We start from the raw sequence: 26,930 nt of genomic DNA, 5'->3' as shown, positions 1-26,930 counted from the left end.
TTTAAGACCCCAGACGCTATATCTTTTGATAGCCGGGCACCATCAGCTTTCTTGAGGCACGGACATTTCTAATGAAATTTAATCATCCATTTTGAGACATTTTTGTCAGCATAATTAATTATTCCAGGATGTGATATGCCATTTGGTTACTTTTAAAATACTGAATTATCCAGATTTAAAATTTCTGTATGCCCTAAAAAAATAATTTTATTAAGTAAATGGCTCTTTTAATAGGAAGCATAGTAAATCCATTTGGAAAATGTAAGGGATATTGTAGCATCACTTTTCCTTACATAAATGTGTAGTGAATGAATGAGGAGTTAAGAAATTAAGATGATTTAAATTTATGAAGGTTTTTTGTATTCATTTATTTATTTATTTTAATGTAAGTAGGCTGATCCCACATCAAAGGAAGTGGCCAAAATCACATATTGGGCACTGAGACTAGAGAACTTCAAGTATCTCAACAATTATATCAGGCAATCCACTTAAATGTATTTTGGGGAATCATATTGATTTTTGGAATTCAGAAATACTATAATTACTTCCTTAGCATATGTGAATAAAAGAGGTCAGCAGTTTTTACTTTCTCTCCCTTTCTTATATCCCTTTCTTGCCTATTTAATGTAGGCAAGAAGCCAGGCTTTAACCTTAATTAAAAAGTATTCTCGCCCTTAAATAGGTCACTGTCTCCTGAGATTCAAAATGCAATGTGATAAATGCTAAGTATTAAAGTAGTTTCAGTGTAATGCCTGTCTGAGTCTTGTAGGACGAGCAAGTCTTTGTGTAGAGCCAGAGAATTGTGGCTGGAGAGGAGACATGCTAGAGGAAGAGGCAGTGGCTCATCAGGGGAGAATCAGCCCATTTCTTTCTATGGGAGCCTGTGGTTTGGAACTGGGAGAGGTTGGAGATGATGCTGACAGGTTAGGGCCAGGTTGTGTATGGTCTTTGATACCAGGAGAATAACCATACTTGATTTTGTATGCATTGAAGATCCACGAGAGATTTTTACAAATGGAAGAGTGGATGGTCCTGTTTGCGTGTGGGTTGTTGTTGTTTGAAGGTAATAACACCGAAGGCAATGTGACACCTGGGATGAGGGAAGGAGAGGAGACAGTGATCTTGTGAAGGTCACAGGTGGGACAGGCTAGTGGGGCAGGAGAAGAGGTGACAGAGTAAAGCATGTTGTGAGGATATCATGGAAAGGACGTGCTGAATGACCGGATGGGAAAGGAAAAGCCAACCGGAGGTGCTTCTGAGAGGTGAAGTGAGGGAGCCCAGACAACGGCGCATGCTAGGCGTTAGATGGGAAGGGGTGGGAACATCTTGGTGGTTTAGAAAACAAGTGTATTTTGGAACTTATATTTCTAATGGTAAAAACAAGAAAATTAGATGAGCACAGAAAGATATTGAAAAATAATGAGAAAAAAAACAACCGGGCATCTTTTTACTGGAGACGATCATTGTTAATATTGTACACTATTTTCTACCAGATTTTCATTGTAGTTTCAGTCTCGTTGTGTTTGGATGACTTTACATACTGAAGTAGGTTTTTCTCTCATTTATTTTAATTTTACTGGCTACAAAGGAACCCTGGGCGGCACAGTCAGCAAAGGTTGGTGTTTCTGGCACAGCTAACTGTAATGTTGGTGTTACAAACCCACCAATCTCTCTCCTCTTTTATTTCTAATCATTTATATTTATTTTTAAACAGCTTTATTGGCACATAATTCATGTACCATACAATTCAGTGATTTAAATATATTGAAGAGTTGTACAGTCATTGTCACAATCCATTTTAGAACCTTTTTGTGTACCCATTATTATTAACTCCTCATTGCCCAACTTCCCTTTAAGCCCTTAGGAAACTATTACCCTAGCTCTTGTCTCTATGGCTCACTTATCATGGATTTCATATAAAGAAATTCATACAGAAAATCCCATCAACAACAAAATAAAATACAGGAAAACCTCCATCCAAAAGAAAGCAGAAGACAATAGAAAGTAGAACACATTAAAAATGGGTCAAAATGGAAAATAAATGATAAGATCTAGATTTTAGCCTAACCATATCTGCAGTCCTTCCCTCGCCAATGCACTCTGTCTGAGGGCAAAGTCTATTCACATCCCTGGTCCCTGGCGTGAGGGAGTTAAAGAGAGGCTTACTCTGCGTAAACCCACCCATCTTTTTCCGAAAGAAAGGCGAAGATCTTTGCTCCCATCGAGATTTACAGTCTCAGAACCCCCTTTCCAGAGTCGCTGTGCATTGGGAGAGACTTGGTGGCAGTAGGGAGGCATAGCCTGGAAGGGAGGAGCCAGGGGAGTAAGAAAACTTTCGGATGGCTGGAAGAGGGCTAGTCTCTGGTGAGAAAGAGGCTCATTAATGAGGAATACCCCTCAGGGTGTTCGTGGGGTACGCATTGGGCTGCTATCCAAAAGGTCACCAGTTCAAAACCACCAGCCGTTTCTCCAGAGATAGGGGGCTTTCTACTTCTGTGGGGTGGGGAAGGGAGGGGAGAAAGGAGAGCTCATTCCAAAGACTTCAAGAAGAAAGAAAATGTTTTGAAACGGATGGTGATGGCAATGGTACCATAATGCTTGATCTAATTGAATCATGGAATGTTACAATGTAAGAGCTTCCAATAAAATGATAAAAAAAAAAAAGTTAAAGTCTTGAAAACTCACAAGGGCAGTCCACCCTGTCCTATAGGGTTGCTGTGAGTCAGCATTAACTCTATGGCTGTGGGATTTTTTTTTTTTTGTTTTAGCCCCCAAATAAGCAAGAGATATTAGAACCACAAATGGAAGGATTCACCTTAGACATTTGAAATAAAGAGGAAACCATGGGTGAAGAGGCACAGAAATATAATCCTCTGCCCCTTTCTCTCCCCCTGTCCCTCCATCCCTCCCCCTCCCCTCCCACTTCAAATTCCACTACTTTATGGAACAAAACAGAAGAGACTTCAGTGGGATGACACTTGGCTCCTTTCACAAACCTGCAAAAAACCAACCATGCTTCTATTTTATTTTAGGAAAATTTTCTAGCTATTTGGCACAGATGGTAGTGTTGGGGTATTTTTGGTAGGAAATGGCGGAAGCCCAGCCTGAGCTGGCCTTAACAAGCAAACCAACAAAAGGACTTTATTGGCATGTGTAATGGAAAAGTCCCAGGGGGTAAGCCATAGTCACAGCTGGATCCAGGTAATGTAACCAAACTCCATCTCTGTCTGCCTCTGTTTGGCTCCATCCTTGGGCAACTTTCTCTGAATGGCGACAGAGGTGACCCATCTATAAGAGTACATTAGCAGCTTGATATTCCCTTTGGGAAGTGCTGCCCTTTTCTTAGTAGTTTGAGCCATAGTGCTAGGGTTGGCCTCTCATTGGCCAGTTGGGGTCACATGCTTTTCCCTGAATCAGCCAACTGGCCCAGGGTAGTATGGGTCTCTCAGGAGCAAGGCCACCAATTATATATTCTCCACGGAAGCTAATAAGTATTCTTAGCTAGATGGCTCGAGGGAGCGAGAGTGATAGTTCTTGGGGGAAAATCAGGATGCTGTTTTTAAAAGAAGGAGACTGTGGTCAGAAGGAATTCACCAGGGGTTTAATTCATAAGGGGAACCTGTAAATGGAGTTTCGGCATCCACTGTTAATCATAACCATCTGCAAACCTGATGTTCACACTTTAAGCTTGGAAACCATTCCCTCCTTCGGATTTGGGTTTTATTATGTACAATCCTTGGATTACAGAGGTTAGTGTGCTTACATGTGGTCTTAGTTGACACCTCATTTAGATGACTGCTTGTTTTAAGACAACCCTTTAAGACCCGCGACATTTCTTTCAGATAACCAGGCACCATCTGGTTTCTTCACCACACTTTGCTATAACACCCATATCTTTATTTATTTTTTTAATCATTTTATTAGGGGCTCATACAACTCTTATCACAATCCATACACACATCAATTGTGTAAAGCGCATTTGTGTATTCATTGCCCTCATCATTCTCAAAACATTTCCTCTCCACTTAAGCCCCCGGCATTGGGTCCTCATTTTTCCCCTCCCTCCCCGCTCCCCCCTCCCTCATGAGCCCTTAGCACCCATTTCTTGTGTGATCTCTTTTTGAGGGTGAATATTGAACAGGGTCATGTCATCAGAACGAATTGTTCTTATATTGGGGCAAGAATTAAGTCCAAGCTCCTAATCCATTCATCTGACTATCTATGGTTTGAATATGTCTCTGGTTCACTTTAGAAACGTCATAGTCATTTTATAATGGGCAACATTATAAATAATCCCACGGGGGCATCGGGTGATTCTGACAATCATTCAGTGCTATCGAGTTAGTGCTGACTCATAGCAACCCTATAGGATAGTGTCCTCAATTTGGCCAATGGCATAGAACTTAAAACATTGTTGGGAAGATGAAATTATGCAAGTATAGTCCGGCTTCAGACCTCAATACGTGAATTATTGACTCACATAGATGAAACTCTTAAGTGACTGGATACTATTTACATAAACACTGGGGGTTGATGATAGGGCAAATTTTCAATAACTCTCATTCACAAAGGCAGCACCATGCCTATCAGACTAATACATGCCAGAAAAAAGCAAGGAGAGCATTCAAATAGTAAAAACAATGTAGTCCCGGGTCACCGTCCATTGGGCATCCTCAAAGACAGAGTCATGGGGCCAAAGTCCATTGGCCTCCAGTTGGTTAAAAGAATACCTGATCATTTGGTCTCCCCTTTGCCTCACTTTAAATTTTTTTCAGTTTTTAGTATTTTTTGCTTTCATTTCGATAGAGGTTTTTCTTGGTTTTGTCTAGTCATTGTTGTCATTGATTTTTGTTTGCTTCTTGTTGGTGTTTTGCATGATTTTCTGTATATGCAATTCTGGATGGTAAGTCTATAGAGACAGTAACTAGATGAATAATTACCCAGGGGAAGGGCAGGAGTGGGGAAATGAGACGCTAACAGCATTGAGTACAAGAAAGAAGAAAATATTCAGAAATGGATTGTGATGATGACTGTGCAACTCTTCTTAATATGATTGAACTATTAAATTGTATGATGTGTGAAGTATATGGTGATAAAATTATTAAAAATAAATTACCATTATTACCACCCCATCTCCCCCACCCCAAAAAAAGAAGTGATAAATTGTAACTAGGCAGGAAGAAACAAAACACATTCTGTATGCTGCTTGAAAATTTACTCAAAAATAGCTATTTGTTACTTTTTATTAATCTCAGATATAGCGGTATAAGAATTATCTATTCAAGAAATATTTCAGAGTTAAGAACAACACATTTTATTATTTTTGAACAATTATCTGTTCTAAAGACCACGAGTTTCATATTGTAAGAGAACCTCTTGGCTTAGGTTTTCAGCCACAGTGATAAAGATATTATAATATGTTACAAATAAGGAGCACATATGACAAATACGTTCCAAGTAAGAAAGTAGTGTATGCCCCAAAGAATTGAAAACAAGAATTCAAAACATATCAGCAACTCAAGTGCCCATTCACACATAATGGATAAACAAAATACTGATGTTTACACATAATGGAATGTTATTCAGGTATAAAGAAATAGTCAGGTCTGATGCACGATGACACGGATGAGCCCTGAACACCTTGTGCTAAGTGAAATAAGTCAGATACAAAAAGACAAATGTATGGACCTGTGTCGGCAGAGCCTCTCCATTCATAGCAGTTACAAAGCTGAAACATCTGACGGGTGGATCCTTTACTCCTCTCTGAGTGTGAAAGGGATGGGGTTACGAGGCACTGAGAACGCAGGACTTTGGGAAGCAGAGGTTTGTGTTTCCATGCCTCCTGACAGTTTATTCGCCCTTGATATTATGTCCTTAGCATTCTCGTAACAGTGACAACTCTACAGAGTAACCATCGTCCTCATTATCACCATCATCCGTCCATTGGTACCAAGTCTTTCTTGGGGACTCTGAGCTCTGTCGCTGTTGTTAGAGGTGCTGTCAAGTGGGTCCCGCCTCCTGGTGACTCTCCATAGGACAGAGTGAAATAGTGCCCGCCGCCCTCCTGCGCCTCCTCACGACTGTTGTTATGTTGTCAAGGGGCGGTGATTACGTCAGTCTGTCTCCTCGAGGGTCTTCCTCTTTCTTCACTGTCCCTCCACGCTGCCAACCAGGCTGTCCTTTTCCAGGAACTGGTCTCTCCTGACAACAAGTCCAAAGTCCCTGAAATAAAGCCTTGCCATCCTTGCTTCTAAGGAGCATTTTGGCTGTACTTCTACCAGGACAGATGATTTTTTGTTTTGTTTGGATTTTTGGCAGTCCATGGTACTTTCAGCATTCTCCACCAGCATCACCATTCACAGGCATCAGTTCTGCAGCCTTCCTGACTCAATGCCCCACGTGCTAGGAAGCCATTGACAATACCATGGCTTGGGTCAGGAACAGCTTAGTCCTTAAAGTAAGTAATAGCCTTTCCCTTCAACACTTCAGAAAGGTCTCATGAACATATTTACCCAATGCAATACGTCACTTAATCTCTTGACTGCTGCTTCCATGAGCCCTGATTGTGGATCTAATAAGATGAACTCCTTGACAACTTCAGCCTTTTCTCTGTTTGTTGTGATGTTACCTATAGTCCAGTTGTGAGGATTTTGTTTTCTTGAGATTAGATTGTAATCCATATTACAGACTGAAGTCCTTCATCTTCATCAGTAAGTGGTGTCCCCCATACTCACCTCCAGTACTTTATGTACAGTATAGAATTTACTACTGCAGGAATAATTTCTTTCAGAAGGATCAGCACACAGCGGGCTTCTCTGAGACAGAGGTTGAATGTAGCAAATGTACCCAGTGTTCAAACTGCTGTCCCATCCTATCATCTCAGACATCAACTCCTCCTCCTCTTTGTCCTCTCTCCCTTCTTTGGGGTCTGTAATTCACGGAAATGTCTCACAGAACTCGTGAGCGCTCAAGGACATGGCTCAGATGAATGCAGAGAAGAGCACGTTCCTAACCTGTAGGTCAGATGTCAGCTTGGAGACTTCTACTGGGTTGTATGACTGCATGGGCCGAGGCATCCAGGTCACCAAGTCAGGTGAGAAGTTGCTGGTTCACAAAGCTGCAGAAACTGGTGAATTGGGTTAGACCAGGGCCTATTGGTTCACGGTCTAAGAACTGGAGATGAGAAGATAATGAGCCAGATGTGGGAACCAGAGCAAGAGAGCGGACTTGGTCAGAACATTCACCTATATTAGTTAATGCAAAACCGACCCTCCAGGAAACTAAGGGTGGTAACATGAGTCACACCTTCCAGTAAGGCACTCATGGTACATCCCACTCTAGTTTTGTGGTGATAAGTACAGGCATAGCGCTGGGATTTATAATGAATCAGAACATGGAGGACTATTAGAGTTATGTTAGAAGGTTTGTATTGCATTATAAGATCCCTAACAATTTGATAAAGAAAGCAATACTGTTTCATTTTATAGACTAGGAGCTGGAGGCACAGAGAGGGCCATGAGGTTTATTAATCTAGTATGTTCAGTATCCTAGGATAACACTTGATGTGATATGGGATATGGTTGTTGTGATTATTAGGTGTTGAAAAGATTTGGCAGGGCCTCTCTCATGAATACCTGTGTGCAGAATACCCAGTAGTGAGGGTCTCCCAGGGTTTAGAATCATGCGTTCCCATTGGTTGCCCATCACACACAGTTAGATTTCCTTAGACAATACCCAGTGGATAGGGAGAGAGGGATGGGCAGGCAGTAGGCTGTGGTCAGCACTACTGCTGAAATGCTTGTCTGCAGGGCACATGCTAGAAAGGGGGGAAGGAAAGGCCTAAGGGGCTGCTGGGGGGGCGGGGGAGTGGGGTGGATGGAAAAAGCAGGCTTCCTGGGAATGGTGGAAGAATCAAAGGGAAGATTCACCCCGTCCATCTCTAGGGAGTGGAACTTTCTGGCTAAGATGTCAGAGGTGAAGTTGTTCCAGGAGCAGCCATGAGAGTAGGTTACTAGAGTGGCAAGAAAAAGTTTCCTAAGAAGTCAGCAAAATGCAAGGTAGAAGCTGGATGGGTGATCTTGGATTTAAAAATCATCTAAGACAGTGGGAAAGAGGAAAGTAAAAGGAAAATTGAGGAAAGAACTAGGAGGCAAAGGGCATTTATAGAGGTCTAGATTAAACAAGTTATATACCCCAAAGGATACACGCAAAAAAGCAGGACTTGTAATTATTCCCAGGAAATAATTAGCAAGTAATTAGTAAATATATTTATATAATGATAGGGAAATAGATCTATTTACATATCTTTATATGTTAAGTATCAAGGTAGCAGAGGGACATTGGGCCTCCACTCAAGTACTCCCTCGACGTAGGAAAACATCGTATAATAACCTCGTATTCTGTAATGCTTACCTTCCTGACACAATCACTGAAGACAAAATGGGTACATAGCAAATGTGGTGAAGAAAGCTGATGGTGCCCAAGTATCAAAAGATATAGCACCTGGGGTCTTAAAGGCTTGAAGATAAACAAGTGGCCATCTAGCTGAGAAGCAACAAAACCCACCAGCCTGTATGATCATGAGGTGTCAACAGGATCAGGTATCAAGCATCAAAGACCCAGAGCAAAAAATCCTGTCAATGTGAATAAGAGGGACTGCAGAGTGGAGACCCAAAGCCCATCTGCAGACAATTGGACATCCCCTTACAGAAGAGTCACAAGGAAGAGACAAGCCACTCAGGGTGCAGTATAGCATCACTGAAACATACAACTTTCCTTTAGTTCTTTAATGCTCTCCCCTACACACACCCTATCATTGATCCCAATTCCACCTTACAAATCCAGCTAGACCAGAGCATGTACACGGGTACAGATAAGAGCTGGAAACACAGGGAATCCAGGACAGATAACCCCTCAGGATCAATAATGAGAGTAGCTATACCAGAAGGGTATGGGGAAGGTGGGGGAGAAAGGTGGGACAGATCACAATGATCTACATATAACCCCCTCCCAGGGGGGACAGACAACATAAAAGTGGGTGAAGGGAGACACTTGTCAATGTAAGACATGAAAAAATAATAATTTATAAATTATCAAGGGTTCAAGAAGGAGGGAGGGTGGGGTAGGGAGGGAAAACAATGAGGAGCTGATACCAAGGGCTCAAGTAGAAAGAAAATGTTTTGAAAATGATGATGGCAACAAATGTACAAAAGTGCTTGACACAATCAATGTATGTATGGGTTGTGATAAGAGCTGTATGAGACCCCAATAAAATGATTAAAAAACAAAATACCCTCCCCCCACGAAGGGGATGAATAACGGAAATGCGGGTGTAGGGAGACAAAGAACAGTGTAAGATAGGAAATAACAATAACAATATTTAATTGACCAAGGATACAGGAGGGTTGGGGAGGGAGGGGAAAAAGAGGAGCTTATATCAAGGGCTCAAGCAGAAAATGTCTTGGAAATGATGATGGCAACATCTGTACAAATAGGCTTGATAACAGTTGATGTATGGATTGTTCTTAGAGCTATAAGAGCCCCCAATAAAATGATGGGGAAACACACACACAAATAATAATTTAAAAAGTTAAGAAAATGGTGAGTTGGAAAGATGCCTGTGGCCCAGTGCCCATAGTCTTCAGTGCATGCAGGGCTGGTACAGCAGGGCTGGTACAGCAGGGCTGGTACAGCAGGGCTGAGACTCCAAACCAGGGTGGGTTACTGAGGGAAAGGTCTTTGGGAGAAGGTTTGGAGCAGGCTGGCTCCATCTTCAGTTTGGAGATAATGCGGCTTGGGAAAGCAAGTTGTGTCTTCTCAAGGTTTTGAAAAATGTGGTACAACCAGGGAACGGCAAGTTAGCTTCAGGCAACGAGGTCCAATCACTGCTGAAATCACCTTCCAGCACCATGCGCTCCCCCGGAAGAGCACGGGTAGAAGAGAACAGTAAAGGGGTTATTGTTTCATGTGCCATCAAGGCAATTCAGACTCAGCGCGATGCTGGGAAACAAGGGTCTGGGATGGCCTGTCACTCTCTCAGCCTTAGACAGAGACTAAGTTGATTTGAGAAACTAAGTTGATTTGTGCAAACACAAAAGGAAACAGTGGGGCTTGCCATCTCCACACTGCTTCAAGAAGTCAGTGGAAATCAAGCGTTATATACCCCAAAGGATACATGCAAAAAAGCAGGTCTTGCCATGATTCCCAGGAAAGGATTAGCCAGTTTTGCAATGATCACAGGACCCCACACAAAGTAACAAAAGAAGCAGGTTTCGCAGGAACAGGAAACAAGTGAGATCTACATTTCTCCAGGGGCTTATCAGACCAACAACTTACATGCAGATCTCTAGGGTTTACCTGACCCTCTCCCCCCCATCCCCCATGGTCTCCAGCTCCATGTTTCTCTCCAAGGGGCACCCAAACAAATCCTGGAATTGTGCTAGATAGAGTGGAGCTTTCCTAGTATTCCTGCCCCCGCCCCCACCCCCTGCTTCCCTCCCTCCCACCACCAGCCGAGCATGCAGCAACTCACTCTTGAGTCAGCAACTCACTTTGAGTTAGTGCACCCAGTGGCGTCACCTGGGAAGGTTCTCTCTGGTCACAGTGAATTTTTTCGTAAAAGCAGTTTCACTCTAACCTCGTTTTTTGTGATGGCTGATTTAAGAGAACAGCATGCAGCTGTGAAATTTTGTTTCCTGCTCAGAAAAAATGCTGCAGAAACTGTTGAAAACAGCTTACAAGGACAGTGTTATGGGAAAAACTCGTGTATGAGTGGTTTTCTCATTTCTAAAAAGGTGAAATGTTGATTGATGACAAACCTCATTCTGGATGTCCATCAACTTCCAAATGGACAAAAATGTCAACTCATATTGCATTTGGAGTTTGTTCCACCAGATCAGATTGTTAATCAAGCTTTCTATTTAGAGATCCTGAAAAGATTGCATAACAGTGTGCAACAAAAGGGCCTGATTTGTGGTAGACGGGGCACTGGTTTTGACACCATGACAATGTACCTGCTCTCGCAACCATCTCAGTGTGCTAGTTTTTGGCAAAAATCAGCGTGCCTCTCTTGGCCACATACCTGACTCACCTGACCTAAATCCGGGTGCCATCTTTTTGTTGCCATGAATGCAGAGGGACATGAAAGAATAGCACCCTAATATAGCGGAGGTGAAGGGAAAACACGAGGGAGGTGCTGTCAGCCGTCTAAACAGATGAGTTTGAAAACGTTTCTGAGAATGGAATCACAGATTTGACAAATGTATTACGTGTGATGGAGAGTACTTTGAAGGTGATAAGGTTGTTTGTAAAAAATTCAAATACATAACTTTGGAAAAAGATTCCTTTTTTTATTTTTTTTAGCTACCCCCTTATAAATGGCTGAGCTTGCTTCCTTCCTGAATCAGAACATTCCTCCTGATGAAGTCTATTTTATTAATTTTTTTAATAAATCATTTTATTGGGGACTCTTACAGCTCTTATAACAATCCATATCTCAAACTCATTGATGAAGTTTAAAAGGATTTTTATTTTTACTGCAAGGGAGGGGGCTGTTACATTTGGGAGTTTTAACAAACTAAATCTGAAATTATGCTATATTTTCAGTATTTTGTTTAGCAGTAGGCTAACTCTTTCACTCCCTCTATCAATCGTGACCCCATAGGACGGAGTCCAATTGCCCCATAGAGTTTCATAGGCTGTATTCTCTATGGAAGCAGATTGCCTGGTCTTCACTCCTGTGGAGTTGCTGGTAGGTTGGGACCACAGATCTTACAGTTAGCAGCTGAATACTTAAAAAAAATTTAATAAATCATTTTATTGGGGCTTTTACAGCTCTTATAACAATCTTATAACATCAATCGTATCAAGCATATTTGTACATATGTTGCCATCATAATTTCCAAAACATTTCTTTCTACTTGATCCCTTGGTATCAACTCCTCTTTTTTCCCCTCCCTCTGCCACCCTCCCACTCTCATGAACCCTTGATAATTTAGAAATTATTTTTATTTTTATATATTATACTGTCCGCTGTCTCTCTTCACCCACGTTGCCACCCTCCCCCACCACGTGGGGCCAGACGGGTTGTACGTCTATGCTGATCATTGTGATTGGTTCCTCCTTTCTCCCCCTTCTCCCACTACCTTCCCCCTACCCTCATGGTATTACTACTCTCATTATTGGTCCCGAGGGGTTTATCTGTCCTGGATTCGGTATGTTGAGCGCTCTTATCTGTACCAGTGTACATGCTCTGGTCTAGCCAGATTTGTAAGATAGAACTAGGCTCATGCTATTCAGGATGAGGGGTGGGGGAAGCATTAAAGAACTAGAGCAGCAGTTCTCAACTTGTGGGAACGACCCTTTCAAGGGGTCGCCTGATTCATAACAGTAGCAAAATTACAGTTATGAAGTAGCAATGAAAATAATTTATGGCTGGTAGGGTCACCACCACATGAGGAACTGTATGAAAGGGTCGCAGCATTAGGAAGGTTGAGAACCACTGACTAGACAAATGTTGTGTGTTCTGTCAGTGCTATACTGCACCCTGGAGCAGTTGAGTACTTAACCCTTGTACCACCAGAGCTCCTTAGTAAAGGGGCAGGGAAATTATACTTTAGCTCTTGCTCCATGAGCCCTGTACAAGGAGAAGTGAACGCTCCCATGTTATACAGTAGCCAACTCCTCACTGATTGACATGCCTAGGTCCACAAAACCAGGCAGGCATGTGAAAATCAGCAGATGCAAAAATGGAGGATGACCAAATCAGATCACAAAACGGAGGATAACTACATCACGGCATAACTGCCAAACCACAGGTAATCATGGCCCAGCCAAGTTGACACATAACCTTAACCAGCCCAGGAGTATACTCTCGCCCCCACCTAGGTGTTCATTACTGACAGACGTGTCGTCAGTAGTCTTACTATTGTTGTGAATGTGAAGTATTGAAATGAGAAAGCTACTAAGTGAGGAGATATTTATAGTTTTATTGATATAAAATTCATATACCATAGTTAAGTCGTTTTAAAAAAGATTTGTACATACATTGTCACAATCAGTTCAAATGCACCTTTGAACATTCATTATTTGCTCCACAATTTTCACTCCTCCCCCTATCCTTGATAAACTGTTGCATGGTATAATACATTTTAGAAGAAAGGAAGGGGTCAATATTAACTAAGGGATTCATCCAAGAATGAGATCGATGTTAGAGATCTGTGAAGAAATGAATGAGGCTAAACACAGGCTACAGTAGTCTGAAAGCATAATTAATGCCATCAAAAGTATGAGATTAAATGTTTAGTAGAATTGATTGAGACCACTGTGAAGTGCAGGAGCCAGCACAAAAAGCATCATGCAGAAAATTAACTGGCTGCATTTTCGTATGGGCAATTGTAGCATAACTGGAAGTCAACATTGTGAGTGAACATACCCATTCCCAAGGCTGATCATGAGTGGTAGCTGACAGTGGGCCAGTAGAGCAGTAGCTATGGTTTCCAGGGGGGGTTGTACTACATTTACATTTGTTCTGCTTACAAGTCAGAACCAGCTTGGGCTCCTTTGTGGCACTGCAGGCCTGGAAAAGCAGAAGATGACAGGATGTTTTCTGCTTCTTAATTTATAACTAATAAGAATAGCTCCAATTTAGAACATCTTTCTTGATGAGTAAGTAAAAATAATCACCTCTTTGTCACATAACTCTATTTGTTCTGGAGGGCAAAGGGGAGTGAGAACTTGCAGAATTCTAAGGCAAACTGGAGCTCGGGTCAGTTAGGAGATGCTAACTAGAGCCGCTGCTGCCCTCTGAGGGGTCATCCCCATTGTGCTTGCGAGTTGGCATCTGCCAGGGGAAGTCAAAAAGTATCGCTACTAGGCCTCCAGCTCATAAATGCATAGGTTTATTCCAAACAGACCATGTTTAAACATGTCTCTGTGATCAGTGGATGGCTATAGACAAATTTTTCTCAGTCATCCACTTATCTTAGGGTGCCTTAAAAAAGTCTAATCGGAATTAGCTTCTGAGGGGATCTGCTGGGCCCGTAAACTTCAAGGGGCAGAGGTGAGCTCAGAAGGTTTAGCAATGCTGGACAGTGGTGTTGGCAAAGAATACTGACTATCCTCCGGACTGCCAGAGGAACAAACCAACAATCTTTCCTGGGAGCACGTGCAGGATCCAGGAGTCAGAATGCTCCTTAGAAGTGAGGATGGCATGTCGGACATGGTATGAAGAAAAGGACATCATTCTTGGTGAAGTGGAGTCAAAAGGAGGGATGGATTGACCCAGTGGCTGTTAACAGTGGGCCCCGACGCAGCAACACTTGTGAAGAGAGCGCAGGGCCGGGCAGTGTTTCATTGATTTGCTGCACAGAGGATTGCTCTGAGTCAGAAGCGAGTCAGCAACAAAGAAGACAACCACAGCAGCTCCTAGCTCACAACCCCTAAGCTGTTTGCACTTACCCAAGGGCTTCCTATACCTAGTTAGGCTGAATTGATCAATATTGCTGTAATACTGTTGTTATATTTAGCAGAAGTCTGGAGTTCATATTTTGGTTACATGACTGGAACTTTTAACAGTGGAGTTTACTCAGTTGATGGAATTTGGACTCAGCGAGTGTACACTATTCTTATGTACTGTAAAGGGAAGAATGCCAAGGCTTAAGGGAATGGGGACATTGGTGTGAATTTCTCAAGTGTGACCTGCTGCCCGTCACTGAGCATATCTCTTTGACCAAGGCGTTGAGAAACATTCATGCAAAGCTCTCAGGTCCTTGTCCTCTCGGAGATGATTATGCCCATGGGAGTTGCCACCATTGAAATGAACTCTTTGATTTCATTGAGCATTACAGGGTCCTAAAGGAGTGGATACCTAGGGTTGTGGAGCTCAACCAACAATGACAAGGTGGGCACACCTACCCAAAGGAACAGCAGAGTTGAAGTGCTGATTAAAATGCTTTATCTAGTGAAATCTCATAATAGCTAGTTGATTACAGGATGGCTGGGAATAAATTAGGACGGCCCTCTGGATGTGAGTTTCCTATGTAACAGTCCTGGGGCCGAAGCACAGTGGAAAGGCACAGTCTCTGAGCCCAGGGTCCAGACTCGAATCAGACTCGGCGCCCTCTCCCTGTTGGAGCCTTCAGCACTGCCACGAGTGGACGCCAGGTCGCCCGCCAAGTCCTCCTTGAAGGCACTTGTCCACTTACTAGGCTGACTGGGTCTAGGGCAAAAGAAAGTGCCTTGGCCTACAAAAACAGAGACACCTTTATTAAACAAAAGTATCAAAGCATAAAGGTATTATTTCTCATCATATCCTTCATCTAAATCTACAAACTTTAAAAAACAATTTTGTGGATATGCTTTATGCTTGACTTAAGCGTCATTCAGTGATTTAAATGTATTAAAAAGAAGAGTTGTGTAATCATCACCACTATCAATTTTAATCATTTTCATTTTGAACTCTTCATTTCCTTCCAACCTCACCTGCCATTACCCCTAGAGACTATCAATTCATCTACTGTCTTCATAGGTTTGCTTATCAGGATCTCATATAATGAAAAACATACAACCTCAGCCCCCAAACCAACTACCAAATGAAACACAGAAAGATCGCCATCCAAAAGAAAGGTGAACATATTAAAAATGAAAACAAATTTAAAATGAGTCAAAAGGGAGAACAAATGATAAGATGTTAAATCTTAACCCAAGTGCATTAGCCTTGATCCATTTCCCAGTACACTCTGATAGTGATAGAAAGGGTATTCTATCACTGCTCAATGGCCGAGGGGACGCTCCAGCGGTATGAATCTGTGTGGGGACCCTGCAAATGGGTTTTGGGCTTTCATTGTCATCCATAGCCTTCTGAAAACAGGGTGTTCAGCATTTAAACTCTAATACTGTTCCATCCTCCAGTCTTGGATTTTATTATTTATAGTTCTTGGATCACACAGGCTGGTGTGCTACTCTGTGAATTTAGTTTATCACCTACCTTAGATGGCTGCTTTAAGACCCCAGGCACAATATTTCTGATAGCCAGGTATCATCTGAGTTTTTCACCACACTTTGCCGGTGCATCCATATCTTCAGCGATCTCTTCATGAAGACAAGTATTCACTGGGGCCACATGCCTTGGCTTTTATTTTTTTCCAAACCATTTTTTAGGAGCTAATGCAGACATCATACTATTTTGTAATTCAATCACATCAAGCAGTATTGTATAATTGCTACCAAAATCAGTTTCCAAACATTTTCTTCCTTCTTGAACGCCTTGATACCAGCTCTCCCTTACCCAACCCACCCCCCACCTCCCACATACCCCCCAGGAACCCTTTTTCTAGTTATTGTCTCCATAGGCTCATCTAGCCTGGGTTTCATATACTGAAAAAGATAAAGATTTAAGAAGGCTACCCACAATGACAAAATACAATGGAAATAAACCCCAATATGAAAAAAAACCCCAGAAAATATTAAAAAAACAGATCAAGCTTAAAGCATACTAGAAAGGAGATCAAGTAACACAATTTTAACCACTCAAGTCAGATTTATCATTTTAATCCACTATACTCATCTCTCCATCCCTCAATTATGTTTAAGGGAATCACCAGAGGCTCATTCCCTGTTGTTGAGCCTGCAAATGTATCTTGGCCTTCCACTGTCATCCAGAGCCTTCTGCAAGCCAGAACCTCACAACTTAAGCTCTGATCCTGTTCCATTCTTTGGATTTGGATTATACAATTTATAACCCTTGTGTCACTGATGCTGTCATACTTTTTCCATGTGGAAGTTAGTTGACGTCTCACTTGGCTGCTTGTTTGGAAACACGCTTTTGGTGCCTTGCCCTTTTTGAGATTTCTAGATACTAAATTCTCTGTCATTAAGTGGGATCCTGACTCATAACAACCCTTGAAGGTAAGGCACCACTGCTCCTCGGGGTTTCTGAGACTGTAACTCTTGATGGGAGTAGAAAGCCTCATTTTTTCTCCTATGGAGTGGTTGGTGATTTCGAATGGCTGACCTAGAGATTAGCAGCCCAACGCTTAACCCACTTTGCCACTAGGATTCGTCCAGTGGCAAAAGAGTGTAATTTTCAGTCCTAGCCCCAGCATCACAGAGGTCTAGATAGAAGTGTAGTTTGGAGTTGAGTGACAGAACCTCAAGAACCCAACCCATTGCCATTGAGCTGATTCTGATTCATAATGGACCCGATACAGAATTTCCAAGCCTGTCCACCTTTATAGGAGCAGACAGTCTTATCTTTCTCCTGTACAGCAGCTGGTGGGTTTGAATGCCTAACCTGCACTTAGCAGTTCAACACTTACCCGACAGCGCTGCTTGGACTCCTTATACACTGCTGGTCATTTGTGCTAGTTCCTTTTCCCCTTTGCTGGCCTGTCCCCTAGACCCAAGATAGTTAAACTGGAGAAGGCGCAATATGCCCCATTCTGGGATATGCCCGTGATGGTAATCAGTAGCCAGGGGGCCAGGTCAAAGGCAAGGGGTGGGTGGGGAGTAGAGGAGAGGGGGAGGAAGAAGAAAGAGAAAGGAATTGGTAGAATTTACCAGCTACTTTTTGTTTGGTTTGGTTTACAGTACCCACCCCTTATCTCCAATAGCTCTGTATTTTGATTCTTTTGGTAAGCCTTGTTCCCAACATGTCTTCCTCATGGGGGGTAGCTTATAGGATGCCCCAGTCTTCCCTGAATCCCTTCTCTTCCAGTTTTCAGCAACTCATTATCCTGGTCTTCTTTTCCCAGTACATCTCCATACCTACCCATCCCTGGAACTAATCCTCCTGCATTTCAGTCCGCTTGAGGGTGTCTGGGCATTGACTGCTGAACTGTGCCCCACTCCAGCACCCTCACCCCAAGAGGTTATTATTTAGAACTGCCACAAGAGGTTTATTGTGCTCAAAGTAAGTCCACTTGCTCCCTGTCCCTCTTCTCCTCCCCCAAACCGAGCAAGCTGAGTTTGCATAACTATTTGGCCCAGTTATTCCAGAAGAGTGTTACCAAGTGCAGTTTGGCCTCTGTGAATTGACCTCATTTTCACTTTGTTTATCTTTTCCAGCATGGAATCATAACGTCTTCTTGCTCTTCTCTTTAAGGGAAGATCTTCGGTGGGGAAGTCATTGCATTCTTCGCCCCTGCTCATCTGTTTCAGTATTGGTGGGAAACCAGGTCACACAGCTTATTACTAGGACCTTCTGGAATCTTTACCAGGGGTGGCTTGGTGGCTGTTCTCACAGTCCTGGGCGCAGGTGCGGTTCTACTCCCGCTCCCAACTCCCTTTACTGGTGTTTGGGCTGTATTTTACAGCCTGTTAGCAATTGGGCACCAGAGCCAGTCTCCTACAACTCGAGCTTAGATAAAACCCATTACATCTCACCAATGTCAATTCATAGTCAACATCTAGGGCAGAATAGAACATCCCCATAGGGCCCCAAAGCTGTAATCTGTATGGAAGCCGACTGCCACATCTTTCTCCTGAGGTGCTGCTGGTGGGTTTGAATTGCTGCCCATTTGCTTTGTAGCTGAGTGTTTAGACACTGTGCTAGAGGACTCCTTGGCTTGGGCTGGACCAACCAGAGCAGAAGCGCCAAGACCTCAGTGAGGAACAGAGTGGTTTAATCTAAGACTTCTGCAGAACTCTTACTCTCACTGGTTGAGTGTTCCCTGGCTGGTCCAGTAGTTCCTTTCTCCTGTCTGCCTTTTGAAACACCATCATGCCTTTGAAATGTGTGCCATTTAACAGGTTAGTGAAACAAGATGAGATTGAGCGAAGGCCAAGTCTCCTTAGAGTTAACTCTGCACCAATGGTTTCACCGGTACTCAAAATCACAGACCCCTTGGACCACCGCCCTGTGTCTGTTGTTTTTGAAAGAGATAAATTGGAACTCCAGGCACACCTTGGAGATATTATGGGCCCAGTTCCAGACCATCAGTGATAAAACAAATATTGCAATTAAGCGAGTCACGTGCTCCCCACCCCCCCATTACCCAGTGTGTATAAAAGTTACATTTACACTGGAGGGAAGTCTATTGGAGACCTGCTGGCGTAATGGTTACGCATTGGGCTGTGATCCTCATGGCCATCAGGTCGATGGGAGAAGAAAAGGGCTTTCTCTTTCCACGAGCAGTGACCGTCTCAGAAACTCACAGGTGTTGCTGTGAGTCAGCCCTGACTCGATGGATGGCGGTGAGTTGGGTTTCTCGTGCGGTGTGTGACAGCATCAGGGAAAACTTGGGAATGTCCTGAGCATTAACCGAAACATGACAGAGACACAAAGTGAGACGATGATGTTGGAAACATGGTGCGGGGTTGCCACAGACCCTCCGTCTGTGAAAACACGCGCTAGCTGCCAAGCGCAATAAAGCGGAGCACCCTGCAGGGAGGCATGCCTGTACTCTGTCCCCTTCCCCTTATGACTTTATTGATTGAGATGCTATTTTGCATCGTTTTGCATCTTACTTACAGAAAGAGCGACTGTAATGAAAACCCTTTTGGAACTTTCTCTTACTGTCATTCGTGTACTAATCCTCAGAGGAATCTCCCTTCCACTGCCCCTTCGCTCAGAAGTTACAGCCTTGGGGTGACAGTGTCCGCATGGGAAGAAGTGTGCTGCGGAGGCAGCTTGACCCATTTCAAATCTCGGCTCTGAGATTTACTAGGTTTATGAGGCTCAGTTTTATAATCGGCAGAGTGGACATAACCAGGCCATAGTTGTGATGGTCAGAAAGAGAGAAATATATGCAGACGGCTTAGCATGGAGGCTGGCATGTAGTCAGGGCCCAGTAAATGTAGCTACAAGTTATTTATATTGACAATGTGGCTGCAACAAGGGGCTGAAGCATAACAATTTTGTGGGTGAGGCAGGACACAGGGTCGCTATGAGTCAGAACTGACTCCAGGGCATCTAACAACAAGTTATCTATATCGGATATTTCTATTTTTATTGCGTTTCTACATTTGGCATTTGATTTTATTTCCTCCCTGTTGTGGATTGAACTGTGCGAGCCACCCACCCCCATCCCAATATCTATTGTAAATCTTAAACTCCTATACCAGTGAGTGTAATCCATTTTGGGAATAGGACTTATTTTTTGTTGTTGCCCCCGAGACCTTATCAGTGTAGGGTGTGGGGCCAATCATCGTTGAGCTATAAAGAGAGCGGATGAACCACAGAGACAGAATCACAAATGGAGGGGATGGATGCCATGCGGAAAACCACCAAGGAACCAAGGAAGAGAAACTGAAAGAGAAAAGGATTTTCCTGTGTCGGAAAGATAGCCTTCTCCTAGAGCCAGCCCCTAAGCCAAGTTCAGCCTCCTACACTAGAATGCCTGGTGGTACAGTGGTTATGTTTAGGGCTGATAATCAAAAGGCCAGTGGTTTGAACCCACCAGAAGTCCACTGGGAGAAAAGTTGACTCTCTCCTCCCGTAAGGACTAGAACCTAAGAAAGCCTCCAGGGAAGTTTGACCTGGTCTTACAGGGTTTTCTCTGAGTTGGCATCTGCTTAATGGCAGGCAACAACAGCAGGGCTCCAAAATGGTGAGACAATTAATTTCTGTTCATCCCAACTAGTAGGCTGCTCCTGGTCAAGCTGGACTAGCATCTAGCTTTCCCTGGACATGATGACTTGGATGTACAAGGGATTAAATGTAGCCCTTTTCAGATTTCACCTCAGTGTGGACTAGATAGTGCAGACAAATGGTTTCTGTTGAATAGGACAACCCTGTGCCCTTGGACAAAAATGAACCACATAGCAAGTGGATATGTTCTACAAAGACCATCTCCGCCAGCTAAGGCAATGTAGACCCAGCCTCTTCTCTATACAATTCTAGATTTGAGTCCCTCTTCCTTTAAATGGAAGCTCCTTTGTGGCATAGTGGTTATGCCTTCAGCTGCAATCTGAAAGGTCAGCAGTTCAAAACCATTAGCCACTCTATGAGAGAAAGACAGGGCTTTCTACTTCCATAAACAGCTACAGCCTCAGAAACTCATAGAGCTGTTCTACCCAGTCCTACGGGGTCACGATGAGTCAGCATCGACTCGATGGCAGTGAGTTTGGTTTCCTGGTTTTCTTTAAGTGGAATGGTAAAATGGGTGAAATCCAGATAAGTTGGGAAGGGTTCTCTGATACAAGGTAGCACGTGCCCACAGTTTATGATTCAAGAGTTGGAATCAGAAGAAAACCTGGGTTTGAATCCTAGTTTAAGTAGCTAGCTGTAAAACTTTGGCCACACTACTCGGTTTTTTTTAAGCGGCCCAGGTTTTCATCTGTAAAATGCATCCAGCATCTTCCTTGCAGGACCGTGATGGGCATTAAAGGGAATCATAGATTAGCACCTGCCAAGTGCTGAGAAGTCATGGTTATGCAAGCAAGCAGTTTGTGAGACGGGGACATCCAGGGTCTTTGTCAGAGAGGTGTGGTAGATGCCACCATGTTGGCTTCTCGCCGGCAGCATTTTCACTCTCCTTTTGACAGGCCGTATGGTGAATTAGATTGTGGAATGTAACGCTTGTTGTCACACAGAGGAAGCTTAAATGAAGCCTTGCTGCTTGCTCATTATATGGTTTTCTGAACCAATTTACTCATGTTTAAACTCTTAGGAGTTCTGATGGCTCCGTGGTTAAGTGGTCATCTGCTACCCAAACGGTCGACAGTGTAGATTCACTCAGTGGCTCAGAAGAATAGAGATCTGGTGATCTGCTCCTGTCAAGATCACAACCGCAGACACTCTACTATGTCTCATCGGATCTCCATGAGTTGAAATCAATTTGATGGCAACTAACAAAAACAAAACAAATTCTTACCGTTATTGTGAAGAATAATGTTGCTGTTTGTGACGTTTTCTACAGTGTACCTGTATTAGTCTGGGTACTTTAGAGAAACAAATCCACAGAAACTCATGGATAAGAGAGACTTTTATATAAAGGTTAAGTGCACATCAAGAAAACATCCCAACCCAGTGCTGCCCCAACTCACAAGTCCAACATTAATCCATTAACCCAGATGTCCAACACCAATCCACAAAGTCCTCCTCCATCTCATAAAACACACACTATGATGCCGACTGCAGGAGGAAAGCCAAATCAGTGAATGTGTAAGCATCTCAGTGCTGGCAGGGGTCTCCACACGGCTGCTCCAGCACCCAGGGCTGCATCGGGGTAGGTCCACGCGGCTTCTCCTCAGTGATGTCTTCCAGGAAGTGAGACTTGCCAGCTGAAGCGGGGAACTGGCTAAGGCAGGTGCATCCTGGTCTGGCCATCAGAAAGCAAGAGACCTGAGAACTCGAAAGGCAAGGCTTACTGAGCCATTTATTTCTCCGCCCTTCAATTAACCCCACGTGTTTATTGGCCAGGTTGGCACAATAAACTAACTACCTCAGTACCTGATACACAAGGGAGAATCATGGTCTTAGACTAGGTTCTCTAGAGAAGCAAGAGCAGTGACGTCTATGTATATGTAGAGAGATTAAACTGTATATCAAGAACATGATTTACATATTTGTAGAAATGGGGAAGTTCAAGTCCAGGCAAGTTACAAGTTGGTGGATGAGATGTTGAGCTAGAAGCTTTTCCTAAATTGCATAGCTTTGGTGGCTGATGAACACAAGATCTGAAGGAAGGTTACAGGCTGGTGGCTGCAGAGATAGATAAATGCAAGGTCAGCAGGTCAGACAGCAGACCTCTGATAGCTCCGAGGATCAGCAAGCAATATGGCAAGTCACTGGCACAAATTCAAAGAACCAGAGGTCTATTAGTCTGATGGATAATCCAGACTCAGCAAAATTCAAATAAGTTTTTCCACAGCACCCCCTTATATTGGAAGCAGGCCATCTCTCCAAAGCTACTAATTGTATCAAGGCTGTTACTTAAGTAAGAGTATTAGATTCCACTTTAATCTTATCCCATTCTGGAGACTTACAATGATTGGCTATGATTACATCGTGTTATGTTAGGTCATGGGAATTAGTAGGTGTTAACTGCCAAAAGGCTGAGAATCCTGACCTAGTCAGGTTGACACAAAGCCTTAACTGTCACAGTCATAAACAATACCATTTTTGCTTATGTTGTCTTTGAGATAACCATCCTCTAGTATTGTAGACTACCTGTTTGTGAGATGAATATGTGAAGCAGCATTTTCATACATAGGAGCATATATATAGCAACAGGTTCTATAGCTCACTTGAAGATTCAAGAAAATAGATACCTTATAAGGATGAACTGTTATAAATGATATATTCAAAGATTTTGTAGGTTTATATTTTAACTTGAATTACAATAAATATGACTGCATTATTATTTCTTGTCATTTGTATGTGTAAAAGCTGGGCAAGAAATACAGTAGACATAAGAAAATTTGATGCATTTGAATTATAGAATTGGTGAGAGATACTGAATATACCATGGACTTCTAGAAGGATCAACAGATCTATCTTGGAAGAAGTATAGCTGGAATTCTCCTCAGAAACTCGAATGACAAGACCGTGTCTTGTGTACTTTGGACATGTTATCAGGAAGGCCAGCCTTCTGGAGAAGGATGTCATGCTTGGTAAAGCAGAACATCATGAAAAAAGAGGAAGACCCTGAGTGAGAAGGATGGACTGTAACAATGGACTCAAACAGGAGGGATTGTGAGGGTGGCACTGGACTCAGCTGTGTTGCTTTCTGTTTTACAGAGAGATGCTGTGAGTCCGAACTGACTTACTGATGGTACCTAACAACAACAACAACAACTTCCGTTTAAGGTTGTTGATTACTTTTATGCTGAGAATACATTTTGGGTTTTAGAATATTGAATACTGAAGTAATAATATATGAAAAATTAATTTCTTACATTTGAGCAAGTTAAAATATATTTAAAACCTTGAGCAGAATTAGGAAAATGGAAAAAGAATTCGAACTGATATGTAACTGGGTCATTTGACAGAAATGATGAGACTGTAAATATCCAAGTATACCAGTCATATGCAGCTTTTAAAAAGTGTCACGATACCTTCAGTAGCACAGGACAAAAGTGAACAGTTGTATAACCCTGAAAAAGTTTGTCCCCATCATGTTCCAATTTTCCATGTAAAGGCTTAAAAATCCATTTTAATTAAGAGTAATAAACAACACTTTATTAGAACGCATCGATAAGCATAACACCATTTCCTAATGTAATACAACTTTGACACCTTTGAATTAAAAAATGATCTATCTTGCTTTTGACCAGCTTTATTATATAGCATGAAGTCATTGAAGGTGATAATTATCTGGAACTTTTAGTTTATATGCTCCGTTTGGATAAATCAGATCTCAAGGTCGATTTTTTGGCACTTTTTTTTATTAGAGTCTTAGCTATTCTTATGGCCAGTCTTCACCAGGTAATCGCCAAGTCTATACTTTTCCTTGATGGATGTGGAATTCCTGGGCATTTCAACAAAACAAACCCTCATGTACATGCATTAGAAATACTTGAAGTTTCCAAATGGGGAAGCCACATTTAGAAACTCTCTAGAATCGGCATATTCAATGAGCAGATTCCGTTATCAGTGAGCTTAGAATACTTAACTATTTCCTGTTTGCTCTCTTCCCAGAGTTACATGCAGAATTGGGCCAACTGCACGTGAATCTTGTTTCTTTATCTTTCAGAGACGTAACTGAGGATAGTGTTTCAGCTTATTAGGGTTTCAAGCCAAAGTAGAGCATTATAATGACATGGGCAAAGACCTGGAGTTAGGAAGTCAAACAGGAAGAACATGCTTAGCATATCTCCAGCTGAAAGAATTGAAGAAAAAATTCAAGCTTCAAGTTGAAATATTGAAAGATCCTAGGGGAACATACTGAAGAAGCATCAAAGGAAGATGGGAGAAATACATAGTCACTGTACCAAAAAGAACTGGTCAACATTCCACCATTTCAAGAGGTAGCATGTGATTGAGAACTAACGCACTGAAAGCATTAGCCAGAAACAAGGCTCCAGAAATTGATCGAATACCCACTGAAATGTTTCAACAAGCTGATGAAGCTCTGGAAACACTCAATTATGCCAAGAAATTTGTAAAACAGCTAGATGGCCAGCTGACAGAAAGGATCCATATTTGTACTCCTTCCAAAGAAAGGTGACCCAACAGGATGTGTAATTATTGAACAATATCATTAATAGTATATGCAAATAAAAATTTCCTGAAGATATTTCTAAGAAGGATGCAGCAATACATTGACAGGAGGCTGCTAGAAATTCAGGCAGGATGCAGAAGAGGACGTGGAACAAGGAGTATCATTGTTGACATCAGATGGATCTTGGCTGAAAGAGGGCAATACCATAAACAAATGTTTACCTGTGTTTTATTGACTATGTAATGACCTTGACTTGTGTGGATCATAACGAGGAAACACTGTGTGGTTAAAATCAGGAAAGATCTGTATGTGCCGGGGTTTGTACTTCACCACACTATTAGTCCGTATGCTGAGCAAGTAGTCTGGGAAGCTGGATTTTGCGAAGAAGAATGTGGCATCGGGGTTGAGGAAGGCTTATGAACCTGCAACACGATGATGACATAACCTTGCTTGCTGAAAGTGAGGAGAACTTGGTGACGAAAACCAATGACTACAGACTTTCCAAATCAACTACAGATCACAACTCACTGCGAAGAAAACAAAATTCTCACCTCTGGCCTATTAGACAATACGATAAATGAAGAAAAGTTTGAATTTGTCAAGAATGATCTTTGACTTGGATTCCCAATCAAGGCTCATAGACCAACCAAGAAATAAAACGATGAATTGCAATGGGCAAGTCTGCTACACAAGACGTCTTCAAAACTGTGCAAAGCAAAGAGGGCACTGAGTACTAAGATATGTCTTCCCTGTGTCATAGTATTATTTATTTTTAATTCATTTTGTTGGGGCTCGTACAACTCTTACCACAATCCATACATCAATTGAGTCAGGCATGTTTGTACATATGTTGCCCTCATTCTTTTCTAGACATTTACTTTCTATTGAGCCCTTGGTATCAGCTTCACCCCACCACCACCCTCATAACCTCCTGATAGATTGTACATTGTTATTGTTTTCATCTCTCACACTGACTGCTGTCTCCCTTCCCCCATGTTTTCTGTTGTTCTTCCCCCTGGAGAGGGGTGTCTGCTTATGTGTTGATCTTTGAGATCGGTTCCCCCTTTCTCCCTTCCTCTCCCCCTCTTCCCCCTACCCTTTTGGAATCACATTCCTACTCCTGTTCCTGGATTCTGTGTGTCGTGAGCTACCATCCCTTTCTATACCTGTGTACATGTTCCAGTCTAGTCTGAATTGGGAAGCAGCACTGGAGTCATGGTAGTTGAGGGTGAGGAAGCCTCAAGGAACCAGAGGAATATAGTGTGTTTCATCGATGCTTTACGCGCCCTGGTGACTCATCCCCTCCCTCTGGGCCCTCTGTGGGAGGATTGTTCCACTGTCTACAGATGGGCTTTGGATCGCTGCTCCAACTCCTCTCGTTCTCAAAAATATGTTTTTGTTTGTTATGTGTCTGCTGATGCCTATTACTCAGTCCCTATGACTCCTCATGACTGAACCAGCGGTGTGCTTCTTCCATGTGGATTTGTTGCTTCAATGCTGAATGGCGGCTTATGTAACTTTAAGCCTTAAAGACCCCAGACACTATATCTTTTAATAGCCGGGCACCATCTGCCCTCTTCACCACATTTGCTTATGTACCTGTTTTGTCTTCAGCGATTGTGTTGGGAGGGTGAACATCTCAGACTTCCCATTGGCTAGAACAAAGTGCTCTTTTATTGAGGGAGGGTGTGAGCAGAGGCCCAAAGTCCATCCCCTATGTCAGTGTATGTGGGGGGAAGTCAGATCCTTGCTGCCAGACTGCTGTCTCATCCCACAGCAGGGCTGGGCCTGCTCCCTGCTGCTGGAGACAATGGACTACCTCTCTCT

The 26,930-nt window shown here is 42.7% G+C and overlaps 1 protein-coding gene across 1 annotated transcript in view; it reads left to right on the top strand.

Annotated features, from left to right (window-relative positions):
• Nucleotides 1-26,930, top strand: part of CUNH12orf75 (chromosome unknown C12orf75 homolog) — a 45,894-nt gene that overhangs the window by 10,632 nt on the left and 8,332 nt on the right. The gene's annotated exons all lie outside the window — the stretch shown is intronic.

This window comes from Echinops telfairi, unplaced genomic scaffold, assembly GCF_000313985.2.
Source record: "Echinops telfairi isolate 266 unplaced genomic scaffold, ASM31398v2 ScPeMD7_2;HRSCAF=8, whole genome shotgun sequence".
NCBI classification, from domain to species: domain Eukaryota; kingdom Metazoa; phylum Chordata; class Mammalia; order Afrosoricida; family Tenrecidae; genus Echinops; species Echinops telfairi.
Note: the sequence above shows the minus strand (reverse complement) of the source record. Positions and strands in the feature narration are given on the sequence as shown.